This window comes from Squalius cephalus, assembly GCF_949319135.1.
Source record: "Squalius cephalus genome assembly, chromosome: 9".
Classification (NCBI taxonomy): Eukaryota; Metazoa; Chordata; class Actinopteri; order Cypriniformes; family Leuciscidae; genus Squalius; species Squalius cephalus.
In genome coordinates, this window is record NC_137130.1 from 1931333 (window position 1) to 1947377 (window position 16045).

Sequence of the window (16045 nt, forward strand, 5' to 3'; positions counted from 1 at the left end):
TGAGGTCGCGAAGCTCCAATTTATTTCAAACCATCTGTCCTGATCCTCCAATACTGCATGACGTTCGAAGCTTCAAATGTCATCAATCATGTGGTATTGTCATTTCGATACAAGCATCGGTACAGTGTGTGATACAATAGTGCTTTGAAAACTGCTTTGGAGCATCAGAGCGCCGGTATCCACCGTCCCATCACTACTGTAAACGCTAGAAAGTCGGTGGCTAAACTTGGCTGCGTCTGAAAACTGGTAAATGCTGCTTTCTGAGGACGTACTCCAAGGTTGGAAGAAATCGAGACACGTCCGAATGTTTCACTTCCGGTCTCCTGAGAAACCTTCATCTGATAGATTTTTGAAGGTATCATAGATGTATCCTTTGCTGCCTTTGATATCCCACAATCCTGTGCTTTCCAAAGTTTACATCCTGTGACAGTTGAGCTAGAAAATAAAGCTGGCGTCTGAAAGTTGTGGCTGGTCATCAGTTTGTGTGTAAATGTACATTTTTGATAAATGTTTTCCACTTATGATGTAATTTCTAGCGAGAAATCACTACTGTAGTCATTAGTAGACATACTGTAGACAAGCGAAGGTGCGCACAGCAAAATATAATATATATATATACATACAAGAAATAAATCTGTAATTTATTCAAGTATATATATAGGCCTCCACACGGCAACCAAAGGTGCGCACAGCTAAAATGACGTCATTGCGGAGTGAGTGCGCGTTCGGTGCGCAAGGCCCCATTTCGCTTGGTGATGTGCGCAATAATTTTGTAAAATCAATATGTGATATTTTACAACATCAGAAATATCTGGTAATTTAAATAATTAAAAAAAAGTCTTTGGGATAGAAGTAATTCAGGGAAGAATTTAAAGGGGGGGTGAAATGCTCATTTTCACTCAATCTCCTGTTAATCTTGAGTACCTATAGAGTAATATTGCATCCTTCATATCTCCAAAAAGTCTTTTGTTTTATTAAATTTTTAACATAAAGATAGGCTGTACCGAGTCTTTCCGGAAAAAACCGAGCGGCTGGGGGCGGGCCCTGTGGGCGAAGCTTAGCTGTGCTAACGCGCCAAGCTAGTGACAACACACAGAGACATTTGTTCAACAGTTTTACTCACCGTCCGGTTCCAACGCACGACCGCGAACCTTTATCATTGTGACTGCTCGATCCTTAAGCATTAGACGATCTGCAAATCCGTCGATATGGGCTTTGTTTATAAAACAATCATCGTCGAAATGCAGGGAACAACAGTCTAACAGTTACACAACTCCGTTTATGCTCAGGAAAACAAACTCCATCCACTATTCCCTTAACGCTGGGTTCTTTGGGAATCTGTGCAGGGTTGTCTTGCCCTGGCAACCAAAAACACACTTCTTTGGTGACATTGACTTCCCAAAAGCCGGGCAGGGCGCTTTGATGGCGAACTGCTTTCACTCTCTTGCTCTAGTCTACGAGTGCGCGCGCGGCCGCGGAGAAGTGCCCTTAGAACCCATATAAGGAAATTCCGCCCTATCTTACGTAAGACAGAGCCATACTCGAAAAAAACTTTCCGAAACTTGTGACAAACCGGAGGGAGTATTTTTGGAACAAAAATACTCCTTCAAACGTACAACTTAGTTTTTGAAACTTTGTCCATGTTTAGCATGGGAATCCAACTCTTTACCAGTGTAAAAAACTCAGTATGCATGAAATAGCATTTCACCCCCCCTTTAAGAAACCAAATATGATAAATATACAAAATAAAGTTTTGGGTATAGGACCTTTGCTACTTAATAAAGATGAGTCATACTTGTTTAGAATACTGAGAATTACAACTTTTGAAGCAATTAAAACATTTTAGAGAAAGCAAGAATCCCCAGTTTTTAAATGTTTGGTTTGATTTAGTTTCTAATGTATAGAGAGGATAACATTAAATTAAGAGCAAAAGTATACATTTTGAAAAGATATGGGCACCTCTAAAATCCAAGAATATTCTCTAAAATAAAGGAATACATTTTATATTAATTACCATTTTTATATATCCCTCCCTCCCTCCCTCCCTCCCTCCCTCCCTTTTTATTTACTTATTTATTATTTTTTATTTGATGTTTAAATAATATTCTATATTAGCTCAGTCCATAAAATGTAACCACAAAATGATAATATGGGAATATGGATAATGTGTTTAAGGAATCTGTAATCCAACAATGATCAATCAGATTGCCTGTGCACAAAAGTTCAGTTCAAAGTTAGTTCAGTTACAACCACTGGATCATAATAGCAAATAACTCACTCAGACAAAAGTCCTCAAAGGCAAAGTTGGAAAAGAAAAAATATATAATCCACAAAGGTAATCCAACCGAAGAACATTTGATGCTGGTGTAAAATCTGTGGTGAATACATAGATTCCGGTTAGCACACCAAACAAACACATTTGAGGAAATATATATGGCCTATATTGAGCGTTGCAAACCCACTGTTCCTCAATTAGTGACCACAAGAAGGCATAAAAGTTGAGCCTTAACTCAAAACCCCTCTTTATTTAAAAGAGTGAGCCATCCCCAAATTGAGCCACCACATGGCTTAAAAGCTAGATCACTTGTTCTTGCTTATATGGGTAATCTAACCCCCTTACCTGAGGCCGTTGCCCCCTGGTGACCAGGAAGATCATTGCAAAACAGCTGTAGTCAGCCAGTAACAGTGAAAACACTCTGGAACTGTTACAATATTAATCTGAGCATAAATGGACACAAACGGCAAGAATCATGTCTAACCACGCTTGAGACTAAGTCATAAATCCTCCCATCAGAGGAATTTTCCCGCTTGGAAATTCCACCTTGCTTATTGGTAAAGCCAACCCTGAGAGGGACTTTTCTCAGGCTTTATAGAGCATCTACACAGCAGGCCTTGACTCACAACCAGCCATGTGCTCAAGAACCAGAACATATGAACACATCACACCAGTCCTCAGGTCTTTACACTGGCTCCCAGTTACATTTACGATTGATTTTAAAGTATTATTACTGGTATATAAATCACTCAATGGCCTAGGACCTCAATATATTGAATATAAACCCAACAGATCACTCAGATCATTAGGATCACATCAGCTAGAAATACCAAGGGTTCACTCTAAGCATAGTGAGTCTGCTTTTAGCTACTATGCTGGAACAGCTTCCAGAAGAGATCAGATGTGCTCCTACAGTCGCCACATTCAGATCCAGACTCAAAACACATGTTTAGCTGTGCATTTACTGAATGAGCACTGTGCCACTGTACGTCCCACCGATTACACTATTCTGCATACTCCTTTTGATTCAAAACTGAACTCAAACTTTTGATCGACTCCATTCTTAGAGCTTCCGAATAAATCTTTTGGGTTTGGACTGATGGGTTAGTGAACCCGAGGTTACCCCGTGAGTCCTAGAGCTCTTCCTGTACATTTTAGGGGAAAATCAGGTCTATCGGAGACGTCCAATAGATTTCTTAGGAAGAAAGAACACCACACACACACACACACACACACACACACACACACACACGCAGTGTAATCACCATGCAAATCTCAGAGTTGGGAAAAATATCATACACCGGTGTCTTGCCAGATGAGAAGTTTATTTATGCATCATCTTTTTACTACTTTAATTCATTTTATATTTGTATCATATATCTCTTTTAATTCCTTTCTGTGTAAAGCACTTTTAAGGTTGAGCCACTGTAGTCACTTGGACTATTTTAACGATGTCTTTACTAACTTTCTGGGATGGCAGATCTTGATTACCTATCAGCCTATGGAGGAGTGAGACAGCTCTCAGATTTAATCAGAAATATCTTAATTTGTGTCTGAAGATGAACGAAAGTCTTACGGGGTTGGAACAACATGAGGGAGAGAAATTACTGACATAACTTTCATTTTTGGGTGAACTAACCCTTTAATATGGACGCTTCACCCCAGCATTTGCGTGTGTCCATTGTGGTGTTGTCTTCACATGTAGAATGACATTCGCCTCACAGAACTGTTGTGAAAGTGAGCAGACATGAACTGATCTGATGGTAAGGCTGGAAACGTCCTTCAAGCTGTCAGTGACTTCGTCAGCTGTAGTGGATTTGAGTATCACATGCCAGGACTAATGCGGTGTTGGAACAAAGTAAGCATGTAGAGCGTGACGGCGGTGTCGTAATCCGTGGCTTTTGAATAGTTCAAGTTCAAGTCTTTTATTGTCAGATGCACAGAACAACACAAGGTTAAACTGGCACTGAAATTCTTATGACAAGACACCGCATGGTAACCTGACATTACATAACATATAATATACTAAGTGCAAACGGTTAACTAAAGTGACTGTATAAATGACTAAGAAAAAGTGAAGAGAGATGGTCATTGTCCATTTATGAGGCTGATGGCCCTTGGGAAAAAGCTGTTATCCAGTCTTTGTGTGCGGGCCCGGATGCTTCGGTATCGCCTACCTGAAGGCAGCAGAGTAAAAAGACTGAAGGATGGATGGTAACAGTCTCTTAGAATCCTGCCCGCTTTCTTGAGGCATCGTGTGTGGTAGATGTCCTGTAGGGCTGGGAGCTTCCTGCCGATGATGAACTCTGCAGACCTAACCACACTGCGTAGGATTTTTTGGTCCCTGTCAATGCAAAAAAAATTCTGCCTGAAATTTTTAAGTACAATCAACTTATGGTAATTCAACTTAAATTACATTAAACTGACTTAAAAATGAGTTGAAAATTGTTTAGCTTATTTTGATAAATAAAGCAATGTAAAAACATATGTTGTCAAATTATTGATCATAGCCTATTTATTTACAGTCTGGTCACATGGTGCAGTTATTTTAGATACAGGTGGAGTATGACTTAATTTTACTCCAGAGAAGTGTAACGAGGCGTCACTCGAATTGGAATCCATCAGCAAGCTTTTATTAAAATCGTGGTCAAACATGCAATGGTCAGACTCCAGCAAACACAGCAACGTAGGACAGACACAGTCGTGGTCGAAAAGCAGGCAGGAGATCAGGGCAGGCGGAGAACAATCACAGATAAGTAACAAAAGGCAGGCGGCAGAGAATCATAAACAGGGAACAGACTGGGTCACAACAGGTAGGCAACACAGAAATAAACGCTCAGAACCATAGTAATACAAGACTTCACAAGGAAGAATGGTGGAGAGACAGTTTATCAAGAATAATCTACAGCTGAGCAATGTAATCAGTGCCAGGTACGGGGCTGATGGGAAATGTAGTGTGTGAGTGAAAAGTCAATATTCGGGTGAGGGAGCCCTCTGATGGTCAAAGGAGGGAATCGCGGAGATCGTCTCTGTGACAAGCAGCTTCACATCAGATCATCTGTCATTTTATTACTGAAGAAGTTTTGAAGAGTTTGTCTTTTCATATTTGTGGACTGAAAGCTTCTGTCTGTGTTTCTGGCGTCTGGATGGTGAGTTTTAAATCTGCACACACACTGCCAACACACATTTATGTCCAAATACCATGTAAAAGTGGATTTTGCATAATAGGTGCCCTTAAATGACTTTGGTTGATGCTTTCTTGTCAAAGTAAGCAAGGGTTCAGCTATAGCCAACTTCTGTTTTAAAGCTCTTAAACTTCTGTTTCTCTGTTTCTCTGGCCTCGAACACATGATGAACCCTTTCAGCGGTCGGCTCAATCCCCTTTCTGAAACCAGCATGAACTTCATATTGTGTTAATGTTGAGTATCAATCCACAGTATACGAACCTCTGCTAAACTGCATGTAGTCTCTCATATTATTACACAACCTCACTTTGTTGTTGTGTGATTTAATAAGGCAGACTCTCGCTAATGCGGTGTTTATGTGGAACGTTGGAATCCATAGCGGTTGAATATTAATCATATTTTCATATCAGAGAACTCTTCGATCTCCATAAAGCCATTAGAGAAACACTGAAATCAGTCTGAGAGGAGAAACAATCGAGACATTTAATAAGAAAAGAACAAGTTAGAGGAGAGAGCAGAGCCAAACACTCACAGCATCTCATGACAAGATCAAACTGTTACTTTAGACATATTTATCATGTTATGGGTCAGTTCATTTCTGTGGAAAATTATGTCATTGATCTAGAGGAAGTTGAGGTGTACTGGAGCTCAAAGTAACAAAGTTCAGAGCGTGAAACAATGAGCTAAAAAACTGTTAGATGCTCACATGCATTAACACTTAAGGATGTGGTTATTTTAGATGTTGGTGGAGTTTCACTTTATTTCACTACAGAGCAGCTTCACATCAGATCATCTGTCATTTTATCACTGAACCAGTTTTGAAGAGTTTGTCTTTTCATATTTGTGGACTGAAAGCGCTGAAGATGTTTCACATCGTTTTCTTCTGTCTGTGTTTCTGGCGTCTGGATGGTGAGTTTTAAATATGACTTTGGTTGTTTCTCTTCTGGTACCATGTAATAAATTACAGGTTAAATTAGACAGAGAGGATTTAACATTCACTGTTATTCTCATATAGAAATAATTGAGCTGTGATTTTACTGTGAGATCAAGTTTGAATTCAGGTCTAAACTCAGTTATTAGTGTAGGCAGAAATAGCGGGGGTCAGGACCCGATCTCAGGGTTCCCCCCCTTAACATATCAGTAAAAACCAAGCTGTGTATTGGAAATAATATAATAAAATATACTCAAATAACTGTGTAAGTAGTAAAACAGTACAAACGCAAATGAGGTAAAACAAAAAGTTCAGAAACACTGAGTCCTCACTCCCTTCCCTCACAGTGCTTTGATCAGCAGACAAACATAATGATTCATGAGTGACGGGTTTTAGCGCGATAAGAAATCCGATTTTGAACGTGTTTATCGTGCAATATATACGCGAAAATTCATTTTTACGTGCATATGATACGCACTTTATTGTGTGTAATAGGCTTACACACACACCTCACAACAAGCACTAAGTGTTGTCTATAGCACTACTTGAACAGGATTGGTTTCTCAAATGATAAACCACTAATCCCAACCAGACGTATAATACATACGTAGCCCACACTACCCTAAACCTAACCATGCGTATCATATGCACGTAAAAACTCATTTTCGCTTATAATTGCATGATTGCACGATAAAGACAATTCGTGCTATAGAGACGCATTTAGTGTGACCGGGTTGGTATATTCAAGTGATCACAATGCCAGGGTTTCCTAAATATAAGTTACACGGTAAAGAGTGGGAGAGTCTCTAACTCTCTAAACGTGAATTACACCTGTGGAGGGAGATGACGAAGGCTCTTAGTTCATATAATTGTAACTCTAAAAAATACAACTCACTGTTTGTTCACAGTTGAAATCAAAACTGAATATGAAACTATATGATCCTGTCCTGCATCAGGACATCTTTTACACTTCTGTCTGAAGTTAAACTGCAACACGAAGGAAAGCGCATTATTGCTGTTAATTCTTTGTTCACAGTTTTGACTGTCGTTGTGTCTGAACAAGTGTGAAATACCTGATAATTTCGTTGCGTATTCAGTTCACTTTTTGCATTACTTATTCTGACTGTTGATATTGAAAATGTTCCATGTGTTTTTCCGAGGGTATCGGTTCATTTCTTGATTGCCATTTTGACAGTGTCTGTCTGGGCATTTTAGTTATATCTGCTAACATTTCTTTCATTTTTGCCCTAGTTTTCCTGGAGAATTTATACATTTTTATATGATTTTATCATCATTACTTTGTTTTAATGAGTTAAAAAAAATCATTATCAACCTTAATTGGCACGGCAGTAAACTTCTATAACATTATTTTTATCTGGAGAACCCACAGGGTCAAATTTGGCCGCTGTTAATTGCTGCTACCCAAAATAAAAATAAATTAAAAAAATTCTAATTTAACTTCAAAAGCCCAGAATGCCACTTCTGGCCCCTGCATAGAGAAACCTAGTGGATGAATATTGAACTCACAAGTGCCAGAATGGTAGTAACAAGATGGCTGACCACATGCTGTTTTGTTGAGCTGGAAACCTACCCAAACAAAATCGTCTTCTCAGCAAACCAGCGGTTGGTAAAATTGTGTATTTTTTGTTAATCTATTTAGTATTAGCTTGCAGAATGCCTAGAAGTACGTTTTATATTCTTTTTGGATAAATTAGCGACTCTGAGCTAGTTCAAAAAACGATGGGCCAAAAATGATCCTCTGGTTCTTTGAGTGACTTTGATGGAGAATGGTGACAGTCCTGTATTTGGCTAAAGCCTTGAAATAATTTCATTTGTATAATATTTTACTAAGTTACCTCAGTAGTACAGGGCCAGAGACTAATAAAGTAGTATATATTTTCAGGGATTATGGCGGCTCCCTTTTCAGGACAGGGAAAGCAACAGAGAAATGTCACTTGTTAGACAAGTATTGGAGCAACTTGAAGCTGATGATAGTGACTTTGGCCCTGAATTGGACAGCGATAGCGATTCTGATGAATTGTTTCAACCGCATGAAAGTGATGGTGGTGAATCTTCTGCCCAAGACAGTGACTCGTCCAATGACTCGTCCAGGGATGAAGATGTGCCGTTTGCCGAGACTGCTAGCCCACAGATGGAGCAAATCGTGCCGCAAAAACTTACAGTTGGCGAAAGAAAGGCTTTGAGTTGCCTGACGTGAACTTTCAAATAGTCTGCATTGACAGTGTTTGTTATTGTGATTCTTTGAAATATGCCTAAAGCCCAATGGGTCAAATTTGGCCCTAATCCTAAATTAGGGAATAAAGGGTTAAAATTGAAAAAGTGGATATTTTGGTGATAATTTAATGCATAGTTCATAATTTTCCAAAGAAGAAAAGGGTTCTTGGGTTCTCCAGGGTTAAAGTTTTGGGTGTTTTTTTGTTGGGCTTTTGGGCTGGAAATCGTTCTCCCGATCTGGGAACGCTGCCGGTGGAGTGAACAAAGTTCTTCAGTCAAGGCTATTTTATTCACTTTAAACATCAGATGAAGTGGTTATTTTCTCATTAATACAGACGATGCTGAGTCATTTATAAATTAGTCATGATAAAAAAGAAAATGATAACAGATGTATTTTTCCATGAGTCTGCCATGTTAGCGATTATAGCATTAGCTTGTTTAATATCATAGTTTATTGGATACAACTACAACTAGCAAGGCGAACAAACAGCGCTGTTTTCAGTTGTTTTCTTATGTGAACATGCGCCAATACCCTGACGATTTTCAGACTTAAAAATGTTTAAAGTCTACGAGCCTCTGCATGTTGTCTCTGATCAAGTGTCTCTTGGTTTGGAGCAAGTATAATAATATCATCAGAGATATTCCCTCAGTACGAGCGCTGATGCAACTTCATGTTGATTTTGCTCACTGTTAGAATAAGGAGCTCGTCTGGAGCTGGAATTGGATTCTGGTCTTAAAATTATTGCTTTATTTGCCAGCCTTGTATCCAAGCATTTGCTCACAATGGTATCTCATAACTGATTATCTTAGTGTGGTGAAGTGCCGGTTACGGATAGCACCGCCCCATGATTAACAGAGCGAGTAGGCTATATAAAGGGCATTCCTAGTTTAGCAGGATATCGCTTTATTATTGCGCCATTTGGGCGTCATGGTTGCCGGTACTCCACCGCTCTGTGTTTGAGGTATGTGTTTGTCATGGCTACGGTTGGGCGTCTATATTGTTTGTTCACTAACCTTTCTGCTCAGCTGGTGTCTGTTCGTGGGTACTTATTGTACTGCTTAAGAGGTTGGTTCTCCTGCGTTGCTGCTATAGTCCCAGTTTGGAAAGAAAATCGATTGCATGCACAGCGTGGAGTGCTGTTGGTGGCTGCTGCTCTTCTGCTCGGTATGTTAATTGTTCGTGTGCGTGGGACTATTGAGTTTATTTGGTGTATTTATGACGCATTATTTTTCTGTTTAGTCAATTGTATGAGGGATTGGTTTGCCGGATGTTTGACGGGAAGTCCCGCCTGTCGGTATGTAAACCCATAGACATAATAAATACATAGACGCCCTATTGGCCGCTGGATCGTACGTCAACGGCACCGCCATACTGCGGAGGGCAACTTTCCCATACCTCTCATAACGAGAATTGAGAAAAATGGCTATTTCGTGTGCTGCTTGGGGCTTTACAAATCGCCACATAATTTAAAACAGGTCTCAGGGAATTACCTTTCACAAGCAAAACTGAAAATTTGTTTCTGGTTGTATTTCATTTACTATTTTTATTTTCAGAGGAGAAAGGCCGCGAAATTTAAAAATACTACTATTGTGTCACGACATGTAGTTTTAAGAGTTTTTCAGTCGACAATGTAGTTGTTTAAAGCTCAAATCTGTGGTTTATTTATAAAGATAGCGCCTATTTAAAAATGTTATCTGACGTTGTGAGATCCAGCGATCACCGGGCGCTCAGCGCTCATGTACCCCGCCGAGAACAGCCTTACCTCGGCTAGTGCTTCTGACGTTCGCCGCTGGATCTGATGTCTTTAGTCTAGTGGTTAAACATGAGAATAATTTGTCTTGTGTATATCTAACGAGAGATCTTTGGTCTCATTAATCTATAATTTGTTCCCTGGCAAATCGTTTTGGCTGAGGGCAAAGTGAAGTTTCATAACTTTATATATTTAGGGTATTTAACTTTAACGTTAGCCTGCTGTATGTTTGACTGAATCGTTTACTTTATTTCTTGACTTGTACAGCTTCTTATACCTTTTAAAAACTGAAATTTAACAAAAATAGACAGGGTTGCATCATTTTATTTTATATAGCCTTTGTAAGAATATTTTAAAATATATAAATTTACATGATTTATTATTGTTATTATAATAATATACCACTTGCGATTATCAATCTATTATAGTAAATGCTGTTAAATGATTGTACTATTCATAGTAACTATTTAACTTATTATTTTTTATACTTTTAATTACTATTTTATTTGCTGTATACTGTTTGTTTATTTTATTGACTAAACTATTTACTATTAGCCTACTTCTCACTTTATCTTATATTTACTATTTGCATTGCACTGTAGTTGTACCATATCATATGTATTACCATAAAGGATCCATCAGTTATCTTTGTTATTGCTAAAATCGGGTCAATGACAGAATATGCTTTTTCCACAATAAGAAAACTTTATTTAATTTAATGTGAAAATTAAATTATAAGTATGGGGGTCTTCACAATTCTTATCCAAGAATAAAAAGCCAAAAACATGACAAGCCTGAACTTTGGCCATTCCTTATTAAAAAAATATTTTATAAGTCTAACTATTGAGATTTTAAATAACTAGAGATGGAACTTTTTTGTACACCACATATAAACCACTGAAATCGGTTGATAAATAAACTTTTTTTTTAGTTTTTTTATCCAGAAAAACCGCAGCTCACCTGTTTACTTGCATTTGATTACAGCGCAGTCTTGCCCTCCGCAAAATGGCGGACGCATTGACGTATCGCAGCAACGTTCCAAAGCGGCCAATAGGGCGTCTATGTATTTATTATGTCTATGTGTAAACCCACTCATGTTTCTATCATGTGGCCACTTTTAAGAGAAAGTATGTCAGCTAACCTTGTTTCTTGTGTATTTTAGGCCTGTTAATTGAGCGTTTAATCGGGACATGGCGTAGTCTCGACGCTCGTTGTTTTGGTTGTGTTTTGTTTTCTCTTGCTTTGTTTTGCCTTTTGTTTTGCTTTGGTTTTGACTTGTTTTCCTTTTTTTTTTTTCTTGTTGTTTTAGTGTTGGTCAGCTCATAATATGAGCTATATAATTTCTTTAATCTAATTTGTTATCCTTCTCATAATTCTGATTTATTAATGGCTTATTTTGGGTTTTTTTTGTTTGTTTGTTTTTTGGCTTACATTAGAGTTGGAGCCTTAGATTACTTTGTTATCTGTTCTGTGCTTTTGTTGCCATTTCTGGTAAGCGACATTTACTTTATTTCAGTGTTTATTTTTGTCAATTGATTATTGTTGTGAGCAGTCACAATTAATGTGGTTGTTTCTCATGTATTTATATTTTGTTTATTTTTGTTTATGTTTATTTTATTATTAATTGTTTAGGTGTTTTTTTTTTCTTTTCTTTTGTTTCAGGAGCAGAGGTGACCCAGAGCGGGCAGGTTAGCTATCCCTGAAGGGTGCATGTAGACTTTCCTTTTCCAAGAGTGTGCGGTGTAGGTTTTCTTGCAGTGTATTTCACTGGAGTGTGTGCTTTTGAGATTTGGTGCACGGGTTACGGCTGATTTGAAGCCCACTGCTTAGCCTGCCCTACTACTGGTGCACCCCAGCTCAGTGGCGAGAGTTTGCTTTTTGTTGCTGTTTCTATGCTTGACCAATTTGCTCATATGTAAATCAGTGACATTGTTTGCCACCACTAGTGCTTTACTGTTACCAGTGGTCTTTTAAATTATTTATGATCACTTAATAAAGATCTATTTTGTACGTATCCACGCCTCAGTATTTTGTGATTGTGAGAAGGAGATCGAACTTGTGTGCCCTTAATTGGTGTTTCCCCAGCTAGTTTAATGCTGGGGTGGCGTAGTCGTTACTTGCTATTGCTCTGTAAATGAGCGCACACCCCAACCACCCCCCTCGATATGCCACATTAGTCAGCTCTGAGGTCACAGTCTTTATCAGCTCGTCTGAGACATGTGAGAAACTGTTGCACCGTTTCAGTGTTTTTGTTTGAGTGTCTCACTAATGCAGTGTTTACTCTGAATAAAGTGAGCATTTAGAGTGTCACAGCAGTGGTGTAATCCATAGTGGATGAATATTAATCATAGGAAAATATCAAAGAACACTTTAACACTTTTAACACGTCATGGGTCAGTGTTTACTATGCTTGAAAATGACAAGAAGTTGAGGCGCACTGGAGCTCAAAGTGACATAAGTTCAGAGCGTGAATTATCAGGAATAAAGAGCTAGATGTTCATGCATTAACACTTATAGATGTGCAGTTATTTTAGATGTTGGTGGAGTTTCACTTCATTTCACTACAGAGCAGCTTCACATCAGATCATCTGTCATTTTATCACTGAAGCAGTTTTGAAGAGTTTGTCTTTTCATATTTGTGGATTGAAAGCGCTGAAGATGTTTTGGATAGTTTTTTTTCTGTTTGTGTTTCTTTTAAATATGTTTTTATGGCTTCAGTTCTGGTATCATGTAATAAATGACTGGTTAAATTAGTCAGAGAGTATTAACATTCACTGTTACAGGACAGCACTAACATTTACTAACATCTACTAAAGATATATGGATATACCAGTTTGCACACGCTGTGCTTCTTTTCTGTCTTTATTCGATTTCATAAATGTTAGTTAATCCACAATAACGTTTAAGAAATCTACTAAAGACAGAAAAGAACCACAGCATGACTTTATACAGCAACAGTACATTCAACCTAGTACTTGTTAAAACATTAAAGTAAAAGTCTTTTATTTTTGTTCCATATATAAATATATTTCTACTCTATTTCACTTGTCATCTTTTGTCTTTGTATTCCTGCAGAGTATTATTAACATCACATTTAAATGTTTAAAAGTATTTCAGTGAAGCTTCAAACCAACATCAAGTGATTTTAAAGCTTTAATCAGTGAAAACTCTGTTCTTCAGGTGTGTTTGGTGATGAAGATGAAAAGGAGAAGCTTATGATGGAGGGAGAATCATTCACTCTAAACTCTGATCTTACTGAAATAAAGGATGATGATGTGATTGAGTGGAGGTTTGGAGATGAAGAGACTTTAATAGCTGAAATCAATGTAACGGCCGACAGCATCGCTGTATATGATGATGTTCTTGATGGGAGATTCAGAGACAGACTGAAGCTGAACATACGATCTGCATCTCTGACCATCATAAACATCACTGAAGAGATTGGATATTATTCTCTACAGATCAACGGTGTGAGAAAGAGAAAGATCAATATCGGTTCCTATGGTGAGGCTAAACACATTTGTTTCACCTTTATTTAATGGCAACATTTAAATTAATCCATACACCATTTTGTTTATTTTGTTGGTTTATGATATTGTTTATTTCAACCTGACATTTTAAATAATTTAGTAAAACATTATTAAGTGATTTCACAGTATTAATCTGACAAACCCTGGTTGTGTGTGTTCTGTGTGTGTTTTTGGTTTACAGCAGGGACGTCAGTGTCAGTGAAGGAGGGAGAATCAGTCACTCTAAACTCACATATTACTGATTACTCATTCACTCTAAACTCTGATCTCACTGAAATAAAGGATGATGATGTGATTGATTGGAGGTTTGGATATGAAGAGACTTTAATAGCTGAAATCAATAAACGGGCCGACAGAATCGCTGTATATGATGATGTTCTTGATGGGAGATTCAGAGACAGACTGAAGCTGAACATACGATCTGCATCTCTGACCATCACAAACATCACAACTGAACATGCTGGAGTTTATATCCTAAAGTTGTTACGAAGCCAGTATGGTTCGATCAGTTTTGTCCTTCTCGCAGTCTTTGGTAGGTTAAATATTTGTATTACCATTTTATGTTTAATCAAATGAAACAATATTAATCCAAACACCATTTTGCTTCATTTCTGTTTTTTGTTTTATATTATTGTTAATTTAAATATCAATATCAATATCTCAGATACAATTGAAATTTTTTTTACAGTTGAAATATCAGTGATGAAGGGAGAATCACTCACTGTAAACTCTAATCTCACTGAAATAAAGGATTATGAATGGATTCGGTGGATGTTTGGAGATGAAAATATTTTAATAGCTGAAATTAATGTAAAGGCCGACAGAATCACTTTATATGATGATTATCTTGGGAGATTCAGAGACAGACTGAAGCTGAACAATCAAACTGGATCTCTGACCATCACAAACATCACAACTGAACATGCTGGAGATTATCAACTACAGATCAAAAGTATGAGAGGGTTTAGGCTTTCAGAAAGTTTCTCATTAAAAGCTTTCAGAGTTTCTGTCTCTGGTGAGTAGAGATCATTTCTCATGTCCTTCAGATATTCTTGTTTTTAACCAATTATTTACATATTTATTAATTATTGAATCATTTTATAGTTTGATATGATAGATCATATAAACACTGTGTGACGAGTCTCTACTCTTCCCCGCTATGGCCGGTTGGTGGGTGTGGCTAGGAGACTCATCAAGGGAACGATGTCCACCTGTTCATCCCTCTATAAAAGTTTAGGCTGGCTAGTGTTGAGAGAGAGGTCTTTCTCCGCGTTACTTTGAGTTGGCTCGGGTTTGTTTTAGGGTTAAACTTGCTTTTGTTATTTGGTTTAGTATTTCGTTTTCTGTGATTGATACCTTTACATTCATGCACCTAACAGACATTACAGATGACCATGTTTTCTTGCTTATATTTTTTCTATTTATGTTAATAAATCTTTATTTTTGCAAACCAATCACTATGTCCTCCATTTCATTTGCCACGGCTTCGAGCCGGTCGTGACAAATGTGGGGGCTCGTCCATAAGTTTTGTTAAATTTGTTTGGTTAAAGAGTTGATTTCGTTAATCTGATGATTGATTCGTTAAATATGTATTTTTTCTTAGTAATGTTCGTTGAATACTGAGTTTTGAAATTTCGTGGAGGATTATAGTGATTGGGTTGGTCTACTTCATGGGAGATTGGCATTGGTAAGTGTTGACTACTGTTTGTATGTTTGAGGGGGGTTTCTTGTTGGATATGCTTTTCCCTGTTTAGGTTTAGCGGGGTATCCTTAACGGGATGCTCCGAACTTTTTTTATTTTAGTTTGTTATGTTTGTATGGTGAAAGCAGCTAGAGCAGTTGTCTCGGGAACACGTCCGTGTTTTGTAATGGTGACTTGTTAATCGGTCGCCATTTCAAACACTGGTTTGCAGTGTATAAAAACCCGCTGCAAGTAACTGTACGAAGATTAGGGATAAGTTTAGATAGTTTGGGAATTTAGTTAGAGGGAATTGTTTATCCAATTGCGACCCCTCAGATATATATATATTTGGAAATTAAGTAGTCGTAGCTTGCTCCTGTTGTTCACCATGGATTCAAAGATTGAGGATTTTATTAGTGCTCCGTCTGAAGATCTGTTGGATGATTTTTCTAAAGAT

General features: G+C 37.9%; 1 protein-coding gene and 1 long non-coding RNA gene across 2 annotated transcripts in view; both read left to right on the forward strand.

Annotated features, from left to right (window-relative positions):
* The window catches only part of LOC307164734 (uncharacterized protein), a gene marked incomplete at its 3' end in the record, with an annotated part of 182775 nt that overhangs the window by 25485 nt on the left and 141245 nt on the right, over positions 1-16045 (forward strand). The gene's annotated exons all lie outside the window — the stretch shown is intronic.
* On the forward strand, positions 14398-14674 carry LOC307164538. Its single transcript, XR_013822299.1, has 2 exons — positions 14398-14439; positions 14596-14674. It is a non-coding gene; the product is annotated as an uncharacterized lncRNA (long non-coding RNA).